This window comes from Pristis pectinata, chromosome 4, assembly GCF_009764475.1.
Source record: "Pristis pectinata isolate sPriPec2 chromosome 4, sPriPec2.1.pri, whole genome shotgun sequence".
Taxonomy (NCBI): Eukaryota; Metazoa; Chordata; class Chondrichthyes; order Rhinopristiformes; family Pristidae; genus Pristis; species Pristis pectinata.
Window position 1 is genome coordinate 3,948,848 of NC_067408.1, and position 21,771 is coordinate 3,970,618.

Below are 21,771 nucleotides of genomic sequence, written 5' to 3' on the forward strand. Positions count from 1 at the left end.
TGCTTTTCTCCACAGATGCTGCCTGGCCTGCTGAGTTCCTCCAGCATCATCATCTTTTTCACCTGGATTCCAGCATCTGCGGTCCTTTGTTTCTCTAATATTGGGACAGATATGATCTCACTAATATTGGGAAGATATGGTCCCACTAATGTTGGGAAGATATGGTCCCACTAATACTGGGACAGCTATGGTCCCACTAATGTTAGGACAGATATGATCTCACTAATGTTGGGAAGATATTGTCCCACTAATGTTGGGAAGATATGGTCCCACTAATACTGGGACATATATGGTCCCACTAATGTTGGGAAGATATGGTCCCACTAACACTGGGACAGATACGGTCTCACTAAAATTGGGAAAGATATAGTCTTACTGATGCAGCAGGCAGTTAACGCACCTCTTGGAAAGTATAAAACCAGCAGCTACCACCAGGAAACCTTGGCGAGGCACAGAGCGATGACTAACCTCAAGACAAGTTCCCGCTCGTCCGCTTCCCCCCCCCCCCCACCCCCCAATGGTTTTGAGTTCTTCAAACATTGTAACCCGAACCTTTTACAAATTCTAAGGTAGTTTGCTTTCTAACGAATAGATATGTGCACCAGAGAGAGAGAGAGAGGAACATACCAGCAACTTTTCGTCAGCTGTAACTCGTTTGATTTTTTTTCCCCCAGTTGGACTCCCTAAATAGGTCAACAAAAGAAATACTGTTTCAGATTCACCTCCCTCCCCTCCCGCTCTCTCCTCCCCGCCTGTGTAAGTGGCTGCGAGGAGTGAGAGACTCTGGCTCCTTGCAGAAGCCACCGTGTGTGTGTCTCTGTCTGTCTCCGGGTTACAAGTCCCCTTGCAAGCAAACCAGGTAAGATATAACGGGGGCGCACGGTGTGGGGACGCTGGCGGAAAGTGCGAGGGAGATGCGCTTGGGAGGACGGGGCGATCTCCGGATAGAAAGTCCACACACACGCCTCAGAGCCTGCCAGCATGAGAGAGCCCAGAACCCGGCCCTTCGGCCCGCCGTATCCATGCTGACCCTCATGTACCATCCACCCTCAAGCAGGACTCTGCCCAGAGGTATTACCCGAACAAACAAAAGGTTCTGGAGCATGCAGTTAATTAAGTGCACCCAAAATAAACTAAAGCGGATAAGATGGGCGGGGAGACAGAGAGGGAGTTGGGGGTGAGGTGCCTTGTACAACCGGGAGAGATAGGTCGGTGTCCGAATGAAGGGGTGCTTGGAGTAAGGCGACTGAGTGATCCTTCTCACAGAGGAGTTGGAGGAACTCAGCGGGCCAGGCAGCGTCTGTGGAGGCAAGTGGACAGCCGAGACCCCAGAAGAGTTCCCTCAGCTCCCTCGGTGCGTTGCTCCAGAGTTCTAGCATCTGCAGTCTGAATTCTTCCCTGCCTGTTGAATCCTGGAACAGACCGTCTCTCGTCTAAACGGTCACCCTGTTATGGGAAAGATATTGTCAAGCTGGAGAGGGTGCAGGAGAGATTTAGGAGGATGCTGCCTGGACTAGAGAGCCTGAGAGGTTGGCCTCCCTGGTTCTTTATTCCTTGGAGTGTAGGAGAATGAGGGGTGACCTCAGAGGAGTTTATAAAATCATGAGGGGTATGGATAAGGTGGACGGTCACAATCTTTTCCCTAGGGTTGGGGAGTCCAAAACTAGAGGGCGCAGATGCAAGACAAGAGGGGAGAGGTTTAAAAGAGACCTGAGGGGTAGCTTCTTTACACAGAGGGAGGTGAGTGCCTGGAAGGAGTTGCCAGAGGAAGTGGTCCAGGCAGGTACAATTGCAATGTTTAGCAGGCATTTGGATAGGCGGGGAGGGGCTTGGAGGGTTATGGGTCGAACGCAGGCAACTGGGACTGGCAGGGAGGATGCTGCGGTCAGCATGGATCAGTTGGGCCGAATGGCCTGTTTCCGTGCTGTATTACTCTATGACTATTCTACTCCCCACTCCCTGGCTGAACTCTCCCTGCGCACTGCTCATACTGACCTGAGGAAGCAAGATAGATAAAAATCACTCAATTTGCATCTGTTTTCTGTTATCTAAAAAGTTTTGAGTGATAATTCTGGCCCTGTAAACTCCTTTTTGCCTTTAAGTCAATGCCTAGGGTGAATTTCAGTGATTCATGGGGGTGGCTGTGCAGACATGTTGGGTCACATCTGCCCTGTGAACTCAGCCAACATGCAGAGCGAGGTCTGGGACATCACGGCTGCTCGAAGCAAAGGTTTTGCTTCACCTCCCCGGGGATCGGTTCCAACCTGCCTCCTGAAAGAAAGTCAGTTTCCCAACATTGTATTATTACTGACTCTGCAGTGGGTCAGCTGTATAAAGGCCTCAGAGACACCAGAGACAGCAGATGTTGGAATCTGGAGCGAAAAACAAACTGCTGCAGGAACTCAACTGAATCAGTCCTGGTGTCGGGTCTTAACCCAAAACACTGACCATTCCTTTGCCTCCACAGATAGAACAGTACAGCACAGGACAGGCCCTTCGGCCCATGATGTTGTGCTGAACTAATTAAACCAATGACTCCTAATTAATCTAGTCCCTCTTCCCCAGATATTGATCACACCCCTCTCTTCATATTCATGTCCCTAAGAGCCTCTTAAACGCCTCTATCGTATCTGCCTCCACCACCACCCCTGGCAGTGCATTCCAGGCACCCACCACTCTCTGTGTAAAAACACTTGCCCCGCACACCTCCTTTAAACTTTCCCCCTCTCACCTTAATTGCATGCCCTCTAGTATGAGAGATTTCAATCCTGGGAAAAAGATACCGGCTGTCTACTCTATCTGTGCCTCTCATAATTTTAGATATTTATTTATTAGTCACATGTACTTCAAAACACACAGTGAAATCTGTCTTTTTGCGTTACTGAGAATGTGCTGGGGGCACCAACATAGCACGCCCACAACTTCCTAACCCGGACGTCTTTGGAATGTGGGAGGAAACTGGAGCACCCGGAGGAAACCCACGCAGACACGGGGAGAACGTACAAACTCCTTACAGACAGCGGTGGGAAGCGTAATAGCGTTACGCTAACTGCTACACTACCCTCTATCAGGTCTCCCCTCAGCTGCCGCCACTACAGAGAAGACAACCCCAGCTTGTCCAACCTCTCCTCGTAGCACATGTCATCTAAACCAGGCAGCATCCTGGTGAACCTCCTTTGCACCCCTCCAAAGCCTCCACATCCTTCCTCTAAATAGGTGACCAGAATTGAACACAAAATGTAGTCTAACCGGAGTTTTTCAAGCTGTAACTTGAACTCAAAGCCTTGATTGATAAAGGCAGGCATGCCATAGGCCTTCTTTACCCCTATCAACCTATGCAGCCACTTTCAGGGAGCTATGGACCTGGGACCCAAGATCCCTCTGTTCATCAACACTGTTTAGAATCCTGCCATTAACTGTGTACTCTCTTTATGTTGGATCTCCAAAAGATGCTGCCTGGCCCACTAGCAGGCTTTCTTTTAATATGAAAACCTACTTATTGATTGAGGCAAAGTCATAGAACATAGAACACTACAGCACAGTACAGGCCCTTCGGCCCACAATGTTGTGCCGACATCTTATCCTGCTCTAAGATCTATCTAACGCTTCCCTCCCACACAGCCCTCCATTTCTCTATCATTCTTGTGTCTATGAAAGAGTCCCTTAAATGTCCCTAATGTATCTGCCCCCACAACTTCTGCTGGCAGTGCGTTCCACGCACCCACCACTGTCCGTGTTAAAAACTTACCCCTGACATCCCCCTTATACCTTCCTCTAATCACCTTAAAATTATGTCCCCTCGTGTTAGCCATTGTCGCCCTGGGAAAAAAATCTCTCACTGTCCACTCGATCTATGCCCCTTATCATCTTGTACACCTCTATCAAGTCACCTCTCATCCTCCTCCTCTCCAAAGAGAAAAGCCCTAGCTCACTCAACCTATCCTCATAAGACATGCTCTCCAATCCAGGCAACATCCTGGTAAATCATCTCTGCACCCTCTCTAAAGCTTCCACATCCTTCCTATAATGAGGGACCAGAACTGAAAAGTCCTTTATTTTTTTTAATCATCCAGGCAAGTGGAGATTAATCCATCTCACTCCTTACTTGTCTCGTAGATGGTGGAAAGGCCTTGGTGTGCCTGGAGATGGGACGTCTGCCACAGGAGGCTCAGCTTCTAGCCACAGATTGAATTTCTAGTCAATACTGATCGCGAAGGTGTAGACAGGAGGGGACTTGGTGATGATAATGTCTCTGGATAGGTGGTTAGAATTGTTAGAGATGGTCCTTAAAACAAACTGCTGGAGGAACTCAGCGGGTCGAGCAGCATCTGTGGGGTGTAAGGAATTAGAGTCATAGAGCACGGAAACAGGCCCTTCAGCCCAACTGGTCCATGCCGACCAAGATTCCCATCTAAGCTCGTCCCATTTACCCTCGTTCGACCCATATCCCTCTAAACCTTTCCTATCCATGTACCTGTCCAAGTACCTGTTAAATGTTAATATTGTACCTTCCTCAACCACTTCCTCTGGCAGCTTGTTCCATATACTGACCACCCTCTGCCTGAAAATGTTGTCCCTCAGGTTCCTATTAAATCCTTCCCCCCTCACCTTAAACCAATGCCCACTAGTTCTTGATTCCCCAACCCTGGGAAAAAGACTGTGCACATTCAGCCTATCTATGCCCCTCATAATTTAATACACCTTATACATGATCACCCCTCAGTCTCCTAACGGTTAGCGTAACGCTTTACAGCACCAGCAACCCGGGTTCAATTCCGGCTGTTGTCCGTATGGAGTTTGTATGTTCTCCCCGTGTCTGCGTGGGTTTTCTCCGGGTGCTCCGGTTTCCTCCCACATTCTAAAGACGTACGGGTTAGGAAGTTGTGGGCGTGCTATGTTGGCACCAGAAGCGTGGCGACACTTGCGGGCTGCCCCCAGAACACTCTACGCAAATGATGCATTTCACTGTGTGTTTCGATGTACATGTGACTAATAAAGAAATCTTATTTTGTCTTATCGTATCTTCCAATGAAAAAAGTCCCAACCTGCTCGACCTCTCTCCATAACTCAGTCCCTCGAGTCCTGGCCACATCCTCGTAAATCTCCTCTGCACTCTTTCCAGCTTAATGGGATCTTTCCTGTAGCAGGGCGACCAAAACTGAACACAATATTCCAAATGTGGCCTCACCAATGTCTTGTACAACTGCAACAGAACATCCCATCTCCTCTACTCAATGCCTTGACTGATGAAGGCCAGCCTGCCAAAAGCCTTCTTCACCACCCTGTCCACCTGTCACACCACCTTCTGTGAACCATGTACTTGTACCCCGAGGTCCCTCTGTTCTACAACACTCCCCAGGGCCCCACCGTTCACTGTGTAAGTCCTACCCTCATTTGTCTACCCAAAATGCAACACCTTGTACTTATCGGAATTGTTGACATTTTGGGTCCTGATGCAGGGTCTCGACCCGAAACGTTGACATTTCCTTCACCCTCCACAGATGCTGCCCGACCCTCTGAGTTCCTCCAGCAGTTTGATATTTGCTCCAGATTCCAGCATCTACAGTCTCTTGTGTCTCCTCCAGAGATGGTCATTGCCCGCCAGATTTGTGGTGTGACTTGTCACTTATCGACCCAGAATACTGTCTGGGTCTTGCCACGTGCAGGCACAGGCTACTTCACTTCCTGAGAGACACGAATAGAATTGAACATTGTGCAATCATCAGCGAACGTCGTCACTATTGAGCTTATATTGGAAGGAAGGTCACTGATGAAGTAACTGAAGATGGTTGGGCCAAGGATACTGCCCTGAGGAAGTCCTGCAGTGATGTCCTGGGGCTGGGGTGATTGACCTCCAACAACCACAACCACCTTCCTTTGTGTGAGGTCTAACTCCAGCCACTGGGGTAGGTTCCCCTTGATGCCCATTGACCCCAGTTTATCCAGGGCTCCTTGGTAAATGGGTTTATTATTGTCACATGTACCAAGGTACAGTGAAAAACTTTGTTTTGCATGCCATCCATACAGATCATTTCACATCAGTGTATTGAGGTAGTACAAGGGAAAACAATAACAGAATGCAGAATAAAGTGTCACAGTTACAGAGAAAGTGCAGTGCAGGCAGACAATAAGGTGTAAGGCCATGACGAGGTAGATGTCAAGATTCCATCTTATTGTACAAGTGGACTGTTCACCAGTCTTATAAAGCAGGATAGAAGCTGTCTTTGAGCCTATTAGTACATGCTTTCAGGCTTTTGTATCTTCTCCTTGATGAGAGAGGAGAGGAGAAAGAATGTCCGGGGTGGGTGGGGTCTTTGATTATGTTGGCTGCTTTACCAAGGCAGCGAGAAGTGTAGACAGAGTTCATGGAGGGGAGGCTGGTGTCCGTGATGTGTCCACAACTCTCTGCAGCTTTGTGCGATCTTGGGCAGAGCAGTTTCCATACCATGCTGTGATGCATGCGGATAGGATACTTTCTATGGTGCATCAATAAAATTTGGTGAGGGTCAAAGGGGACGTGCCAAATTTCTTTAGGGTCCTGAGGAAGTAGAGACGCTGGTGAGCTTTCTTGGCCGTGGCGTCTACGTGGTTGGACCAGGACAGGTTATTGGCGATGTTCACTCCTAGGAACCTGAAGCTTTCACCCTTCTCAACCTCAGCCCTGTTTACGTCCTTGGTGTTACACTTGGTCAAATGCAACCTTGATATCAAGGGCAGTCACTTTCACCTCATCTCTGGAATCTAGCTCCTTGTCCATGTTTGGACCATAACTGTGATGAGGTCTGGACCAGAGAGATCATGGTGAAACCCAAACTGGACCCCAGTGGGTTGATGAAAGATGAGCAAGTGCTGTTTGATTGCACTACCGACAAGAGCTTCTCTCACCATTGATGGTTGAGAGTAGACTGTCTGGTGATTGGTAATTGGTTTATGATTGTCACATGTACTGAGATATAGTGAAAAGTTTTTGTCTGCGTGCCATCCAGACAGATCAATACCTACATAAGTACATCAAGGTAGTATAAAAGGAAAACAGAATGCAGAATAAAGTGTTACAGTTACAGAGAGAGTGCAGTGCAGGCAGACAATAAGGGGAAAGGGCCACAACAAGTAGATTGAGAGATCAAGAGTTCATTTAAGAGGTCCATTCTTAAGAGTCTGATACAACAGGATAGAAGTTGTCCTTGAGCCTGGTGTTCTCAAGCTTTTGTATCTTCTGCCTGTCGGAAGGGGGGAGAAAGGAGGATGACTGGGGTGGGAGGGGTCTTTGATTATGTTGGTTACTTTACCGAGACAGAAAGAAGTGTAGACAGAATCTATGGAGGGGAGGCTGGTTTTCATGAAGTATTGGGCTGTGTTCACAACTCTCTGCAGTTTCTTGCGGTGTCAGACAGGGCAGTTGCTGTACAAAGGTGTGATGCATCTGGACAGGATGCTTTCTGTGGTAATCAGTAATCAGTTGGATTTGTTCTGCTTTTTCTTGATCAAGACTTATCTGGGTCATTTCCCACATGTCTGGTAGATGCCAGTGTTATAACTGTACTGGGGGCGCTTGGTTAGGGACGCAGTTAGTTTTGGAGTTCAGGTCTTCAGTAAGATAAGATATCAGATATCTTTATTAGTCACATGTACATCGAAACACACAGTGAAATGCATCTTTTGCGTAGAGTGTTCTGGGGGCAGCCCGCAAGTGTTACCACGCTTCCGGCGCCAACATAGCATGCCCACAATTTCCTAACCCGTACATCTTTGGAATGTGGGAGGAAACCAGAGCACCCTGAGGAAACCAATGCAGACACGGGGAGAACGTACAAGCTCTTTACAGACAGCAGCCGGAATTGAACCCGGGTTTCTGGCACTGTAATAGTGTTGTGCTAACCACTACACTACAGGGATGTTGTCTCCACCTTTAGCCTTTGCTTTATCTAGTTCTCTCAGCCAACTCCCGATCTTACGGGGAGTAAGTCAAACTGGCTGGAGACTGGCTTCTGTGGCAGTGGGGATCTAAGGAGTCAGTTCATCTACTTGCCACTTCTGGCGGAGCGAGATTGCGAAAAGGCTGCGCCTTACCTTCAGCCCTCACAAGCTGGGCCCATCCCTCCTCTTCATTTTTGATGTTAATGCAATTCTTGTAGTTCCTGTTTGAAGCTTCCGCTCAGAGCGACAAACAGGCAGAGGCAAGTTATATTTTTTACTTAATTTGCAATTGCAACCTGGGTATGGCTGCGTTTATTGCCCACTCATCAACTTTTACCGATGCACCATAGAAGGCATCCTATCTGGATGCATCACGGCTCGGTACGGCAACTGCTCTGCCCGGGACCGCAAGAAACTGCAGAGAGTTGTGGACACAGCCCAGCGCATCACGGAAACCAGCCTCCCCTCCGTGGTCTATACCTCTCGCTGCCTTGGCGAAGCAGCCAGCATAATCAAAGACCCCACCCACCCGGGTCATTCTCTTTTCTCCCCTCTCCCATCAGGCAGAAGATACAGGAGCCTGAGGGCACGTACCACCAGGCTCAAGGACAGCTTCTACCCCACAGTGATAAGACTATTGAACCCTTATATGTTGAGATGGACTCTTGACCTCACAATCTACCCTGCACCTTATTGTCTACCTGCAGTGCACTTCCCTGTAGCTGTGACATTTTACTCCTGTATTCTGTTATTGTTTTTACCCTGTACTACCTCAATGCACTGTGTAATGAATTGACCTGTATGATCGGTATGTAAGACAAGTTTTTCACCGTACCTCGGTACAAGTGACAATAATAAACCAATTCCAATACCATCCCTAACATCTCCAGGGTAGTGGTGAGCTGCCTTCTAATCCCCTATGGCCATTTTAGATCATAGCACAGCACAGGAACAGACCCTTCACCCACGATGTTGTGCTGAACTAATTAAGTTAATGCCAACTAATCCCTTCTGCCTGCACATGGCCCATATCCCTCCATTCTCTGCACATTCACGTGCCTGTTCGATGCTCTTAAACGCCCCTATCGTATCTGCCTCCACCACACCCTTGGCAGCACATTCCAGGCACCCACCGCGCTCTGCGTAAAAAAACCTGCCCCACACATCTCCTTTGAACTTACCCGATCTCACCTTAAACGCATGTCCTCTGGTATTAGATATTTCACAAGACAAGGGAGCAGAAGCAGGCCATTTCTACCCTGGGAAAAAGATACCGGCTGTCTATTCCATCTGTGCCTCTCATAAGAGTGATTGCCGGGACTGGAGGGGTTGAGTTATCAGGAGAGACCGGACAGGCTGGGGCTGTTTTCCCCGTAGCGAAGGAGGCTGAGGGGTGACCTGATAGAGGTTTATAAAATGAGGGGCAGAGATAAGGTGGATAGTCACAGAATGGTCACGGACTGCAAAACTAGAGGGCACAGGTTTAAGGTGAGAGGGGAAAGATTTAAAGGGGACCTGAGGGGCAAGTTTTTCCACACAGAGGGTGGTGAGTATATGGAACGAGCTGCCAGAGGAAGTGGTAGAGGCAGGTACAATTGCAACAGTGGAGAGGAGGAGTATTGTGTACACTTTGATAACCCTGTTCTGGTAAAGGTGTCATTACACTGGAACGAGTGCAAAGACATTTACGAGAATGTTCCCAGGACTTGAGGACCTGAGTTATTGGGAGAGGTTGGGCAGGCTGGGACTTTATTCCTTGGAGCGTAGGAGACTGAGAGGTGACCTTGTAGAGGTGTAAAATCACGAGGGGCATAGATAGGGTGAATGTACACAGTCTTTTTCCAAGGGTAGCGGTATCCAAAACTGGAGGGCATAGGTTGAAGGTGAGAGGGGGAAGATTTGAAAGGGGTCTGAGGGGCAACTTCTTCATACAGAGGGTGGCGGGTATATGGAACGAGCTGCCAGAGGAAGTGGCTGAGGCAGGTACAACAGGATCATTTAAGAAGCGCTTGGACAGGTACATGGATAGGAAAAGTTTAGAGGGATCTGGGCCAAATGTGACGAAATGAGACTAACTTAGATGGGCATCTTGGTTGGCATGGACCAGTTGGGCTGAAGGGCCTGTTTCTGTGCTGTACATATGTCTCCATGACTCTGTAACTTGGGGAACGAGCTAGAATTGGAGGAGGGCAGTGATTGCAGTGCTGGGAGGCTGGAGGAGGTGCTGGTGATAGGAAGGTAAGGATGACAAATTTTTAAAAAAGCCAATGTGTTGCCAAGTTGGATTCCGATGACGTTCCCGAAGAGTGGGTGCTGTTTGCAAGTGGGACAGAGCCACGAGAATGTTCTGGATAACGAGCGCAGGGCAGATAACCGGAGTTGGATTGAGAGTAAACAGCGAAAGGTTATTTGTGTAAATCAGCGAGCAGGAAACAGAGAGAATTGGAAATTTGCAAAGACAATCATTGGAACATGAAGTGATTTTATTGCAAGGCAGATTGGTGGAGAGATTGTATCCAAATACCTTTCAAATGAGGTAATGCTCTAGGAAGTATGATGTGTTCTGTAAATTGCTGTGAAGGAATTAGAATCACAGACAGAAAATGAGGCTGTTCAGCCCATTGTGGTGGTGCTGGGTGTTTGTACGCTGTCCCACACTCCATCCAGCGAGTTCCTCATCCTCCCAACCCTGTCCAAATCCCATTGTCAATGGAGCTGGCTCCCACTTCCTTCGCAAGGAGTGTTCCCACATCCTAGCTGGAGTCAGTCCTCCTCTCCCCTCTCCATCACTGCCCAGTGATGGTAAACCTCTCACTGCTTCCTAACCAGGCTTCAAGACAAAGAGCGAGGACCGATGCAAGTGTGAGGGTTGATTGCTCCTGTGCTGTAAATCCTGTGGCTCTGTCACAATGTCACACAAAGAGCGAGATTGTGGAGAACTCAAATGCAGAACACCAGAACGAGACTGGAGTCAGTATACTTCCTCGGTACCGAACACAGAACCAAAGGAATCTCGCCTTGGGACTCTGAGACCCATCACAGAAACAGGGTTTTCTCAGAGAAACCAGGACTGCTCTAGAGTTAACAGCTCTAAGCAGCCTGGAGACAATATACACCCAGAGATAGACCATTAACCTGGCAACCAGTGTTTGTGAAACCAGGGTTCTTATACTAGTCTCCTGATGGAACTCAGGTGTGTGTCATTAGGCAGATAGTAGTGCATGGAAACCATGTGCTGCACACAAGGCCCCATCAATGGGGATAAGGGGCAGAATCGAGAACCAGCACTCGGAACCATGACAGGCTCTTGATTTACACATAGAGCTGTTTTAATATGAAGCAGCTTATTACATTTCCAGCTTTTTTCCAATCCCTTTTCCGAATATCCCAAAAGGCTTTAGAGCCAATGAGATAGAATATTCTGCCCACAAGCAGCAATGTGATAACGAGCAAATCATCTGTTTTTAGCAAAGTTGGACTCATAGAGGGATGCAGCATGGAAAAAGGCCCTTCAGCCCATCAAGTCCATGCCAACCATCAACCACTAATCCTACCCTAACCTATTGTATTCTCCCTAATTCCAATCAGCTGCCCCCAGACTCTACCCCTCACCCACACACTGGGGGCAATTTACAGCGGCCAATTAACCCACTGACCCGCACGTGGTCGAGATGTGGGAGGGAACCGGAGCACCTGGGGGGAAACCCACACGGCCACAGGGTGAACGTGCAAGCTCCACACAGACAGTACTGGCGGTCAGGGTTGAGCTGGGAGGCAGCAGTTCTACCAGCTGTGGTGAAGGATTGACCTTGGCCAATGGAGAGAGCTCCTGGCTCCCTCTGAAAGCAGCACCATGGGATCAGTTACCTGTACTGCAGAAAGTAACTGAGACTTCTGCTTAATGTCACTCGTGAAAGAATTTGAGTTTGAGCCTGGACTCTGCAGCAGGACTTGAACTACAAATCCCCAGCAAAAAAGGTTTAACTGAGGTGAAGGTGAAGGTGCAGTGACTGGATGGATGGAGACACACGAGACTGCAGATGCTGGAAACTAGACCCAAAAAACCAGCTGCTGGAGGAACTCAGCGGGTCGGGCAGCATCTGTGGAGGGAGATGGACAGTCGACGTTTCAGGTCGAGACTCTTCACCCGGACTGAGAGAGTAGAGGGGAGAGAGCTGGTATAAAGAGGTGAGGGGGAGGGGTGAGGCAAGAGCTGGCAGGTGATAGGTGGGTCCAGGTGAGGAGGGGAGAGAGGCAGATGGAGGAGGGGAGGGTGAGAACAGTGACAGAGGCTGGGAGGGGATGGGTGGAGGTGACAGAGGGCTGCAGATGGTGGGATCTGATGGGAGGAACCAGTGGGAGGAGTGTGGGGAATTTCAGGTAACCTGCTCCCCCTCTGTCCTTTTCCCCTCTCCCCCTGATCTACCCAGTTCCTCCTACACCCTCCCCGGCCCCCAGCACCCTGTTCCTCCCCCCCCCCCCCACCCACGCCATCTGCCCGTCACCCACACACCCCTCCCACTGGGTCCCCTCCCCCCCACTGTTCCCATCTGCCCTCCCCACCTCCCATATTTGGTTCCAGGCTCCACCTTCCCCTCCCATCAGATCCCACCATCTGCAGCCCTCTGTCACCTCCACCTGTCCCCTCCCAGCCTCTGTCACTGTCCCCACCCTCCCCTCCCCCATCTGCCGATCCCCCCTCCTCACCTGGATCCACCTATCACCTGCCGGCTCTTGCCCCTCCCCTTCCCCTCACCTCCTTATATCGGCTCCCGGTCTCGACCTGAAACGTCGACTGTCCATCTCCCTCCACAGATGCTGCCCGACCCGCTGAGTTCCCCCAGCAGCTGTTTTTTTGCTGTAACTGGATCTCTAAGTGGCAGAGACTCTGATGCTCAATGAGTTAAGAGCAGATCTGGAAGAACCATTTTGCAAACTAAAAGAGCCAGAGAATTAGTGGTTCTGGCAACTGTAGATGATCATTCAAGGGAATTACAGAGGTTTGAATTCTGAAAAGTCAGCACCAGCCCAAATATCTTTTCAGAATGAAGGCCGTTCTCTACAGAGTGTCGCTGAGAGTGAGGGTGAAATCAGATTGAAATGGACTACTGACAGGAGAGGAGGGTCAGTGGGGACGGTGTGGGGTGGAGTGGAGACACAGGAGTGTTGGCTACAGTTGGACGAGGGGCGGTTGTGCTGATGGCATAGAGTGGATGACAGACTTGACTAGTCTACAATTCCTTCATTCATCTGTGGAGAACACACAGAAACAGTTGGCAGCAATCATCTATATCAGGTTACAGGTATCACACTCATTACACCAACAGTGACACTGAACACTCCAGTGAATAGATGCATTTATCATTCTCTCAGTTTAATTGTGTTTATCTGCTGTCAAAGTGAGTGATGTTATAACTAAAGGAAGGACCTATTAAACACGCCAACTCACCATCCCAATCTCCCAGGCACAGCTTGGGTTAAATACAAAGTAAAACTCCCCCTGGTTAGTAAGTCAGCAGATGACACTAAAATATGTGGTATTATAGATAGTGAAGAGAGTTATGAACATTTACAGGGGGATCTTGATCAGCTGGGTAAGTAGGCCAAAGATTGGCAAATGGCTTTCAATTCGGATAAGTGCAAAGTTTGCATTTTGGGGAGTCAAACCAGGGTAGGATTATACTATGAATGGTAGGGCACTAGGGAGTGTTGTGGAACAGAGGGACCGAGGAGGACAGGTACATAGTTCGCTGAAAGCGGCGTCACAGGTAGACGGGGTGGTGAAGAAGGTGTTTCGCACGCTGGCATGGTCAGGACACTGAGTATAGGAGCCGGGACGTTACATTACAGTTGTACAAGACATTAGTGAGACTGCACCCGGAGCACTGTGTACAGTTTTGGTCACCCTGCTACAGGAACGACATCATTAAACTGGAAAAAGTACAGAGAAGATTTACAAGGATATTGCCAGGACTCGAGGGCCCGAGTTACAGGGAGAGGTTGGCCAGGCTAGGACTTGATTCCTTGGAAGGTAGGAGATTGAGGGGTGATCCAACAGAGTTGTATAAAATCATGAAGGGGATAGATAGGGTGAACGCACACAGTCTTTTTCCCAGGGAAGGGGAATAAAACTAGAGGGTGTAGGTCTAAGGTGAGACAAAGACGACGTCCTTTCTCCAGCTACCTCTGGGGATGGAGGGTGATCGTTTTCACTCTAGTTCCGTGGGTTCTGATGTGGCTGTTGTGGGACTGCAGCCTGGTAATCTCTTCCTGTGGCAGGGCATGGAGTAGGAGATCTGCTTCTGGACTCTGATGTCGGGCAGGTGAAAGACATCTCCTGCCCAATGTGTCGCCATCTGGACCAATTCTGGGGACATTGTCCTGGGAGGGGACATTGGCATTGGTTCACTTCTCTTTCCGATGGCCTTGGAGGATTTTGCAGAGGCAGCATTGCCGGTATCTCTTCGTGCCTTGAGACACCTGGTGTAGTTGGACCAGCTATCACCAGAATACAGGAGAGCAGGGATCCTGCTCCAAGTAACCAACTGGACTGAGAAACAATACAAGGCTCAAGCCCTATTGTGCCATTCAGTCTGTGAACTGTTCTTTTACTGTACCTTAAATAATTAACAGCGTAATGAAACGAGACTGCTTCTCACTCCGTCGACTGAAGTAGATCATGTTACCGTGAGCTTGAACCTGTCCTCCTCTCTGCCTCTCGCTCCTCCGTTAATAGCATCTCACTGCTCCCCCTTTAAAGCCCATCCCTGACCTGATCTCCTGATGACTCACTTTGAGAGTCAGAAGTTGTTTGTGGAGCAGAGACCTTCTCTAACGAGAGAGAGAGAGAGAGAGAGAGAGAGAGAGAGAGAGAGACCACCTCCAGCTAACATTCAAGAGCAATGCCTTTGCCAAATCCCCCAACCTCCAACATCCTGGAGGTTACCAGTAACCTGAAACTCAACCGGACCAGCCACAGAAACACCGTGGCCACAAGAGGCCAGGGGTGTCCTGTGGTGAGTGACTCATCTCCTGACACCCCAAGGCCTTTCCACCATCAACAGGCCACAAGTCAGGTGTGTGCCGGAACACTCCCCACTTGCCTGAGTGAGTGCGGCCACAAAAGTGTCTCAAGAAGCCCAACACCATCCGAGAGAAAGCAGCCCAAGTGATGGGCACCCCATCCACTGTCCTAAACACTCCCTCCCTCCACCACCGCCGCACAGTGACTGCAGTGTGCACCACCTATAAATTGCACCGCAGTTACTCATCCCGGCTACTCCGACATCACCTCCTGAATTCTCAATGTACCTCAGCCGTGCTTGACCAACAACAGAAAGCGTTACAGCTACCCTGCAGGTCAGGCAGCATCTGTGAAGAGAAACTCAATCATTATGGGCAGTCGACATTTCGGGTCGAGACCCTTCATCTGGACTGAGAGAGTAGAGGGGAGAGAGCCGGTATAAAAAGGTAGGGGAAGGGGTGGAGAAAGGCTGGCAGGTGATAGGTGGATCCAGGTGAGGGGTGGGGGGGTGATAAGCAGGTGGGGGAGGGGGGAGATTGGGAGTGACGTCAGAAGCTGGGAGGTGATTGGTGGATCCAGGTGAGGAGGGGGGATAGGCAGATGGGTGGACATCTCAACAGCATTCACCAACTTCAGGTAACCTGCTCCCCCTCTGTCCTTTTCCCCTCTCCCCCTGATCTACCCAGTTCCTCCTACACCCTCCCCGGCCCCCATCACCCTGTTCCTCCCCCCCCCCCCACCCACGCCATCTGCCCGTCACCCACACACCCCTCCCACTGGGTCCCCTCCCCCCCACTGTTCCCATCTGCCCTCCCCACCTCCCTTATTTGGTTCCAGGCTCCACCTTCCTCTCCCATCAGATCCCACCATCTGCAGCCCTCTGTCACCTCCACCGATCAGCCCCCAGCCTCTGTCACTGTCCCCACCCTCCCCTCCTCCGTCTGCCGATTCCCCCCCCTCCTCACCTGGATCCACAGATCACCTGCCAGCTCTTGCCCCAACCCTTCCCCCCACCTCTTTATACCAGCCCTCTCCCCTCTATCCTTCAGTCCAGATGAAGGGTCTCGACCCGAAACGTCGACTGTCCATCTCCCTCCACAGATGCTGCCCGACCCGCTGAGTTCCTCCAGCAGATTGTTTGCCGCTCCAGATTCCAGTATCTGCAGTCCCGTGTCTCCAACTCAAGGATTCTGTTTCTCATTGGGAATATTTCTATCCACAAGCAGAAGTTTTAACTCGGTGTCTCTCTCTGCAGACGCTGCCTGACCTGCTGAGTATTTCCAGCATTTTCTGTTTTTATTTCAGATTTTCATCAGCTGCAGATTTTTGCTTCATCCACTGCAGAGCACTTCAGGGGATGAGTAAGGCTCCATTGTAATGCACTTCCTCTCAATAGCTGCACACTCTATTCAGCCTTTTTCCTGGTCAGCAGGAGGAGTGGAAGGAGCTGGGGGGGTTGGTGGGGAATAAGGGACGAGGAGGAGAGGGGTGGAGCGGGGCAGGAGGGGTGGAGAACAAGGGAGAGTGGATGAGGATGGAGAACGTGGCAGAGGATGGGGAGAGGGCAGGGGGCGAGGACGAAGTGGAGGGGTGGGTGGGGGGGGTGAGAGCGCAGGGAGGTGGGTGGCGAAGCTGAGGGTTTGTAGGAGAATGACGGTGGGAAGGAGTCACAAAGGAGGGTAGAGGCAAGGAGTGGGTGGCTGGGGCGGGGAGAATGGGAGGGGAGGGGTGGGCAGAGAGAGGGGAGAGAGGAGGAAGTGGGGAGGGTTGGCGCGGAGGGGTGAGGGGGAGAAGGAGGAGGGGAGGGGGAAGGGGAGGGGGACCTCTCTTTCCCAGGTAGTGACCCAGTTATCCTCTGAACTCCTTTGGTCGCTCACCTCTGACTTTCCCTGCTAACTTGCTCCAGATGTCTGATACTCCTCGTGTGAAACCCTTGTTTCTGACTGCTCTATTTATTGGCTAATAGGTTAAAGAGAATTTTACAACCAATAAAGACCCACACCTGCCTCCTGTGGATGCCAACATTTAGCCCACGGGAGAGGTGGCTGAGAGCAGGAGAACAATAGAACAGTACAGCACAGGAACAGGCCCTTCGGCCCACAATGTCTGTGCTGAGCACGATGCCAAATTAAACTAAATCTGCTCAGCCTGCACATGATCCACATCCCTCCACTCCCTGCACATTCATGTGTCTATCTAACAGCCTCTTGAATGTCAATTCCATATTTGCCTCCACCACCACCCCTGGCAGCCTGTTCCAGGCGCCCACCACTCACTGTGTAAAAAGACTTGCCCCGCACATCTCCTTTAAACTTTCCCCCTCTCACCTTAAATGCGTGTCCTCTAGTATGTGATATTTCTACCCTGGGAAAACGATCCTTCTTATGCTTCTCATAATTTTATAAAACCTCTATCAGGTCTCCCCTCAGCCTCCTACACTCCAGAGAAATCAACCCAAGTTTGTCCAACCTCTCCTTATAGCTCATGCCCTCTAATCCAGGCAGCATCCTGGTGAACCTCTTCTGCACCCTCTCCAAAGCCCCCACACCCTCCCTGTAACGGGGCAACCAGAACCTCACACAATACTCCAAGTGCGTCCTAACCAGAGTTTTGTACATTTGCGACAAAAGGAACTGAGTGACCCAGACTCGGATGCTAAATTCCTTCCAGAATGCAAACCAGGCGTTCACTCTGAACCATCCCCTGTGCTGTGACAGATCCCGAGGGAGACAGCTAGCAGCCATTTCCTCAGCAACACACATAAAATGCTGGAGGAAGTCAGCAGGTCAGGCAGCATCTGTGGAGGGAAACAAACAGTCGATATTTCGGGTCGGGTTGAGACCCTTCATCAGGACTGGAAAGGAAGAGGGCAGAAGCCAGAATAAGAAGGTGGGGGAGGGGGAGGAGCACAGGCAGGCAGGTTACAGGTGAGGGGGGAGGTAGGTGGGTCGGGGAGGGGGCATGCAAGGGAGTGATGTGAGAAGCTGAGAGGCGATAGACAGAAAAGAGCTGAAGAAGAAGGAATCCGGTAGGAGAAGGCAGTGGACCATGGAATAAAGGGAAGGAGGTGGGGAACCAGAGGGAGGTGATGGGCAGGTTGTGAGGGCAGGTGAGGGGAAGGAGGGGTGAGGGGGCCACAGGAATGAGGGAAGATAAAAGGGGGAGGGGAGCAGAGGGGAGGCGTTACCTGAAGTTAGAGAAATCGATATTGAGGGCGTCAGGTTGGAGACTCCCAAGGCGGAATATGAGGAGTTGTTCCTCTAACCTTCCCTGGCCTCAGTGTGGCAGGTAGAGGAGGCCGTGGACAGACATGTCAGTGTGGGAGTGGGATGTGGAATTGAAGTGGGCGGCCGCCGGGAGATCCTGGCTGTTGCGGCCGACGGAGCAAAGCTGCTTGACGAAGCGGTCACCCAATCTGCGTCGGTCCTCACCGATGTAGAGGAGGCCTCACCGGGAGCACCGGATACAATAAATGACTCCCTCGGATTCACAGGTGAAGCGTTGGTTGATCACTCCTTGAGTTCCATTGGGGGCAATAATTGCAGTGAGTTTGCTGTACCTCTCCCACTCCCAGGAAACCATGATATACCTCTGTTCAGACACTACTTGGAGTGACAGTGCTCGAGTCTCAGCCCTGTGCTCTAGATCTGCCTCGAAGCACACACACCGGAACCCTGCTGGGATGATTCCTAGCGAGGATAAATTTGAGTGTAGGAGCCGGGAAGTCATGTTGCAGCTGTATAAAACTTTGGTTAGACCGCACTTGGAGTATTGTGTGCAGTTCTGGTCGCCCCATTACAGGGAGGGTGTGGGGGCTTTGGAGAGGGTGCAGAGGAGAATTCTGCCTGGATTAGAGGGTCTGAGCTACAAGGAGAGGCTGGTAAATTGGTTTATTATTGTCACATGTACCGACGTCCAGTGAAAACATCTTGCATACCATCCATACAGATCAATTCATTACAACATGAGTTGAGTTACAGGGAAAGATTGAACAGGTTAGGACTTTATTCCTTGGAGTGTAGAAGAATGAGGGGAGATTTGATAGAGGTTTACAAAATTATGAGGGGTATAGACAGAGTAAATGCAAGTAGGCTCTTTCCACTTAGATTAGGAGAGATAAGTACGAGAGGACATGGCTTTAGGATGAAAGGGGAAAGGTTTAGGGGGAACATTAGTGGGAACTTCTTCACTCAGAGAGTGGTGGGAGTGTGGAACGAGCTGCCATCGGACGTGGCAAATGCGGGCTCACTCTTAAGTTTTAAGAATAAATTGGATAGATACATGGACGGGAGAGGTCTGGAGGGTTATGGACTGGGTGCAGGTCAATGGGACTAGCGGAATAAAGTTTCGGCACAGACTAGAAGGGCCGAATGGCCTGTTTTCTCTGCTGTAGTGTTCTATGGTTCTATGGTCTAACAAACAGCACATTGAAGTAGTTCACTAAAACGTGGTTTACACTTGCTTCACCTGACTGCGCCATACAGCCCGAAAGCGTTCAGATCAGGTGACCCTGACCTATGCAAGAAATTGAGATACGACCTCCGTAAAGCTACCAGGGACATCAAGAGACAATACCAGTCCAGAATCGAGTCCCAGACCAGCCGTCAGTTGTGGCAGGGATTACATAACGGGCTACAAAACAAAGTCGGGCAGCATCGCCAACACCGCATACTTCCCGATGAGTGTAGCGCATTCTCTGCACGTTTTGAACAGAAGAGGATTGCAATGTCACCACCCACTCCAATAGCCTCCAATGCGCCCAAACCCACCACTGCAGATGTAAGGTTGGACAAACATGGGTTGTTTTCTCTGGACTGTCAGAGGCTGAGGGGAGACCTGATAGAGGTTTATAAAATTGTGAGAAACATAGATAGGGTAGACAGTCAGAGCCTTTATCCCAAGGTGGAAATTTCAAATACCAGAGAACATGCACTTAAGGTGAGAGGGGGGAAAGTCTAAAGGAGATGTGCGGGGCCTGGAACGGGCTGCCAGGGGTGGTGGTGGAGGCAGATACGATGGAGGCATTCAAGAAGCTTACAGATAGACATGAACGTGCAGGGAGTGGAGGGATGTGGATCATGTGCAGGCAGAAGGGATTAGTTTAATTTGGCATCATGGTCGGCACAGACATTGTGGGCTGAAGGGCCTGTCCCTGTGCTGTACTGTTCTATGACAGTTTGCTCAGACTGGGCTTGCATGACCTGGAGTTAAGAGATTGACAGGGTGGGGGAGTCCAGAACAAGGGCTCAGAACCAGGGGCGATGTCCGGGTCACACAAAAGGGAGAGTGAAGTCTGGGACACTCTCCCCAGAACTTGATCAAGGTTGGAGGTTGAAACTGATAGGGTCTTGGTGAAGAACGGCATTAAGGATCACGCACGAAAGTTGAAGAGATGGAGAGACAAGGGACTATAGACCCTGGAATCTGGAGCAACACACAATCTGCTGGAGGAACTCAGTGGGTTGAGCTGGTCCTGATGCAGGGCTTCAACCCGAAATGTTCACAATTCCTTCCCTCCCACAGATGCTGCTCAGCCCACTGAGTTCCTTCAGCAGATTCTGTATTGCTGAGGAGACAGAGATTAGGTTTTGAAGTGGTATCGGGGGATGGCTCAACATCTCATCAGAAAGATGGATCCTCTGACAGTGCAGAACTCCCTCAATCCTACCCCTCCCACAGTGTGACTCACCCTCAGTAACGCCCCTCCCACAGTGTGACCCTCCCTCAGTACTGCCCCTCCCACAGTGACAGTCCCTCAGCACCACCCCTCCCACAGTGCAGCACTCCCTCGTTTCTACCCCTCAGCGCAGTGCTCCCTCGATCCTACCCCTGCCCGACTCCTGCGATCGGCAGTGTAGAATCCTCTTGAGCGTTGACCCAGATTCTCCCTTCCAACCACTGTCATGGGACTTGTTGGAGGGGAGATACCATCCCAGCAAGTCCCGGCCAACAGCTGAGGTCAGACTGGTGGTTAACGCCAGGTAGCAGTGAGGTAAACCAAGCACTGTTCCTTTATTCAGATTGTCAGGATATCCCCTGGATTGGCACAGCAGGGGAAGGACTAACCAGGATGGTTTCTGATGCCCTGGAATAACTTCTGTCCAAAACTGTTGCTGTGGAGAATCAGTAAGAGAGAAAGAAAGATCGCTGTTGAAAAATGTGAAATAGGCCGAATTTGGAGTCTGCCACTGTGTTGGCTCAGGTACAAGCCCAGCATTCTCCGATAACAGCCTCAGTACTGGACTTGTGCAGGGATAGAGTGACTTCATTGAAACGCGGTGCCCATGTCAAGCTCAAAATGCTTCACATTCATACCAGATGCTGATCAGAGCTTGTTAAAACTCTTTAACTGATTGCACATGGGCCCTGAATCATTCCTTTCAAATGAGGTTTCTCAGCTTTTCATTCACTCGCTCCCTCTTGTAGCGACACAGAGTGCTGTTTCAGTTGAAGCACAGCTCCAAGGTGTGTGTTGTAAAACTACAGGACCACTTCCACCCCCTCAAGCAGTTCAGGGAGCCTCACACATTGAGCTCGCTGCCTGGGATAACCAGCTTTGCATTTGTTCGATTCGTAACGGTGCTTATAAACATCGGAATGTGGAAAGTGAGAGCAGGAAAAACCACTTGACCTGCAGGCTTGCTTTACCGTTCAGTGCAATCACAGACCCCTAGGATGGTGTCATTCACTGTAGAAACAGGCCTAACCTAAAAACAAAATTCTGCAAATCACTCGGCAGGTCAGACAGCATCTGTGGAGAGAGAAGCAGTCAATGTTTTGAGACTGCGACCTTTCTGTTTTTATTTCAGATTTCCTGCATCTGCAGTTTA

The 21,771-nt window shown here is 50.2% G+C and overlaps 1 protein-coding gene across 2 annotated transcripts in view; it reads left to right on the plus strand.

Moving 5' to 3' along the window:
• Nucleotides 1-608: 608 nt before the first annotated feature.
• Nucleotides 609-21,771, plus strand: part of LOC127569295 (synaptopodin) — a 100,870-nt gene continuing 79,707 nt past the window's right edge. For both annotated transcript variants that reach the window (XM_052013801.1, XM_052013802.1), the window contains exon 1: nucleotides 609-859. The gene's annotated coding sequence lies outside the window, so the exon portion shown is untranslated. The remainder of the gene's footprint in view (nucleotides 860-21,771) is intronic.